The sequence below is a fragment of the Chinchilla lanigera genome, unplaced genomic scaffold (genome assembly GCF_000276665.1).
Source record: "Chinchilla lanigera isolate Chin_1 unplaced genomic scaffold, ChiLan1.0 scaffold00006, whole genome shotgun sequence".
Classification (NCBI taxonomy): domain Eukaryota; kingdom Metazoa; phylum Chordata; class Mammalia; order Rodentia; family Chinchillidae; genus Chinchilla; species Chinchilla lanigera.
In genome coordinates, this window is record NW_004955407.1 from 28,542,371 (window position 1) to 28,546,570 (window position 4,200).

The following is a 4,200-nucleotide window of genomic DNA, read 5'->3' on the forward strand; positions in this document are numbered from 1 at the left end:
TCCTTCTTTTCTTTTCTTTTTTCCCTCATCCCAGTTGTTCTTTCCTATTAAGCAATTTCTTTCCCTTTTTCAATATCTATTGTACTTTTCAGTTTTATTTATGATTTCAGGTTCTTACAGTAGGAAGATAATACATTGTTTGCACGTGCAGGTCTGATTTATTTTGCTTATGAGTATGATCTCTAGTTGCATCCATTTACCTAATAAAGCCTCAAGTTTATCCTTTTTTATAGCTGACTAATACTCCATTGTACAAAAACACAACATTTTTCTTATCCACTCCTCAGTGAATGGGCATTTGGGTTGTTTTCAAAATTTTTGTGTGACAAATTGTGCTGCTATAAATGTGGGTGCACATATAGCTATGATGTTTTTAATTCTGGGAAAATACTCAGAATAGGAATGGCTGGGTTAAATGGGACCTCTAATCCTAATTTTTTGAGGAATCTCCAGACTGATTTCCACAGTGGTTGTACCAGTCTACACTCCTATCAACAGTGGAGAAGAGTTCCTTTTTCCCCACAGCCTCTCCAGCATTTGTTGTTGGTTGATTTCTTGATGATAGCCATTCTTACTGGGGTGAGATGGAATCTCAGTGTTGTTTTAATTTGCATCTCTCAAATGACCAGTGGTGCTGAACATTTGTTCATTATTTATTTGCCATTTGTATTTCTTCATCTAAGAAGTGTGTATTCATCTCAGATGCCCATTTTTGGACTGGGTCTTTGAATTTGGGGGGTCTGGGTTTTTTCAATTCTTTATATATAGAACTTTGTCCTGTGAGTAAAAAGAAACTCCTCCTTTATGACTGCTTTGAGCTGGGACCTGGCTTCTTTCTTGCTTTAGACTCAAATTGAAGCACTGGCTCTTTCTGGGTCTGAAGCCCACTGTGCTTCAGATTGGAACTTCACTGTCAGATCTCCTGTGTCTCCAGCTAGGGACTTGCCAGCCTCAATAATCACATGAGCTGATTTGTTTTAATAATAAACCAATTGTTATTTATTGATCTATCTCCTATTGATTCAATTTCTCTAGAGAACTTAATATGGAAGAAGAGTAAGTACATGGGGTAAAATGTGTGAGGTGCAACTAGGAGCAGAGCTCAGGCTCTTTGGGGTGGTTGCCAGTGAGTCATGATTTGGGCATAGTCTTAATTTAAGGGGATGGTCAAGAGTCCTGCCATTTCAGCCGTTCAGGCTGTTTATCACGTTGGCTAGTGGTATTTCCTCTCTCCTACCAGGTCAAAGTTCAGGAAGATATCACTCATACGTGAATTTTTTCATTTTTACCACCTACCCAGAGCATTTTCCTCTCTCTTTTTTGGGTAGCGGGAATCGAACTCATGATCTCATGCTTGCTAGGTAGGTGCTATGCCGCTGAGCTAAATCTCCAGCCCTCAGAGTATTTTAAATATAAAATCTGTATAAAGATAAAACTTTGCCACTTGGTCTATTGACACATATTTATGTTTATATGGTGGTATAAGTGTGTGTAAGTGTATACAACATGGGAATAAGTTATTTGATTTGCTTTAATGCCTAAAATGGAAGTAAGGACAATTATATTTGTATAGCAAGTGATAAACACCTAAATTATGGAGATTTCTTTGTTTTACTACTAGATGAAGTTTGTCAAAGGTAAAAGATGATTGGTAAAGGTTTTGGTACTATCGTAGTTTAGATCTAAAATATCCCCAAAAGACTTGTTTCTCAAAGCAGCATGTTCAGAGGTGGGAAGCAATTGCAGTGCAATCATCTTGATCTTACCAATGAATTAATTCATCTATGGGTTCTTCATTTGATGGGGAAGATGGTGAAATTTAGGAAATGGGACCAGTTGAAGGAGAAGGTCCAGAGGGGGTGCCCTTGGGGGCTGTGTCTTGTCCCAGGCCCCTTCTTCTCTTGCTCATGGTCTCTTGCTGCCTTCTGCCCCTCGTGAAGCAAGCAGTTTTAGTCTACCCTACGCACCCTGCAGTGATGTTTCGCCTCAACACAGGACCAGAAGCAACAAAGCTAAAAGACCATGGACTAACACCTCTGAATCTGTGGGCCCAAATACATATTTCCTCCTGTAAGTCACTTTGCTCAAGTATTTGGTCACAGTGATGGAAAACTGACTAATAAAGAAACTGGCACCAGGGGCTGGGGATTTAGCTCAGTGGCACAGCGCCTGCCTGGCAAGCACAAGGTCATGAGTTTGGTTCCTGGTACCAGAAAAAAACCAAAAAAAAAAAAAAAAAAAAAGAAACCGGCACCAAATTATCTTAGGTCCTAGACTGGGGATTGTGAAGCCCGTTCACTGGCTAGCAGCAGATGTCTCCTCATTATGATAGATGTAGTCTTTGATTTTAGAAGCAGCTATCTAGGCTCTTGTAGGAATTGCTAATAGGAATTTGTATCACCTTTCAAGTTCTACAAAGGACTAGTGGAACATAACTTCTGAAGGTTATTTCTCAAGTCACTTCTTGCTGTCTCTTCTTTCTGTCCAGGGAGGAGATAAGAAAGGTTATGAGGGCTGTTTGGTTTGATCTTATTAGGTCATCAGATTCATTATTAAGTGGAAGGTTGAACAAATATTTACTTTTGACTTTTAATTGGTTACTGAATTTAAGAAAGCTTTGTCATTGGGACCAAATGCATAATTTTCAGGGTTCTGTTAACATGAAAATGCCAGGTTCTTTGTTGAAGCACTATTAAGAATATCAAGAGAACAGAACATGAAAGCCCATTAAGGGTCTGAGCGCAGGATCCCGTGCAGGTGCACAGGCAGTGCACCTGTGAAGCAAACTGCTTAGCATCACGTAGTTAGCAACCTGATTTCATTAAAATCCTTACAAAATTCTCACCCCATCCACTCCCACCAATTCCCAGTTCTTCCATTTCTTCCGAAATTTTTACTTCTGCACAATACTATGGGGAACAAGAAGGTCTGATGAAAATATCTTAATTGGCTTAAACTTAGACTGTTTTGTATATCTGAATATCAGAGTTCTTACCCTGTCTGATGACTTCCTCTAATATTACTCAGCATCTTAGTTTGCTTCAAAGTCCTGAACATACATGTGATGAATGTGTAATGTAATTCAGTATTTGTAGGAGATTGATTACTATTAAATAAATTAGGAATATTCTTCAAAGGCCCTTGACATGGAACATGGGGAAATGACCCATAAAGATGAAGTCACCTGCACATACTGAAGGGGAATCATGTCAAGGGAGATGGCATATACCTGGACAACGGAAGATTTATAAGGTAAGCTAAAGACATGTATTCTAATCAAAGTAGCTTCTGATTGCTTAATTTCCTATGGTACTATCTATAGGAGAACTCTCTAGAAACAATAAGCTTATATACATAAACAAATTAAAAGGAGTTGGCTCCCATGATTGTGAAAGTGGGCAAGTGCTAAGGTCTGCAGGGTAAGTCAGAAAGCCAGTCCATATGCTAGGAGGCACCAAGGCAGAAAGATGTCTCTCTATCTGTGAGACAAATGAGCCTTTTTGCCCTCTTCTGGCCTCTACTGACTGGAGGAAGCCCATCCATACTAGGGCGGGCAATCTTCTTTATCAATCTTCCTATTTAAATAGGACATTGGTCATCAGAAAATATGCCCAGAGAAATATCTGGAATAATATTTGACCAAGTCTCTGGGGACTCTGCCCAGTCAAGCTGACACATGAAGTTAACCTTCTTACCACAAACTCTGTCTAGCATTCAACATTCCTGTTTGCAGGAAAGTTCCCCCAAAGAATTAAATTAAACTTTACTCAAGCAAAATAAAACTGAACTGATTCATAAACTGGGTAGTCTCAGAACTAGATGAGGTTCTGAGAGGTCTCACCAACAATGGGATCTGATGCATGTACAGAAAAACTGCAGTACCACATGGAGAATGACTGGCTACAGATTAGTGAAACAACCAGTTAATTGGTTATGGCTTAACAAGTTAATTATTCATATTTAATTAGTTAATTGACTACATGACCTTCTGCAACCAAAATTCAATTACTGTGACTAAGGTCTTTGTTCGGTCTGTTGAGGTCTGAGTAGATGCCCAGTGCAAACCCATGGCCGTTTATAAAGTTTTATTTAACACATACTTAGTATGGAAAGCTAGCTACTGTTTAATTCAACCGTCTGGATAACCAAAGATTCACTAGAACAAAATTTAATAGAACTAAAGATTTATTTACATATAAC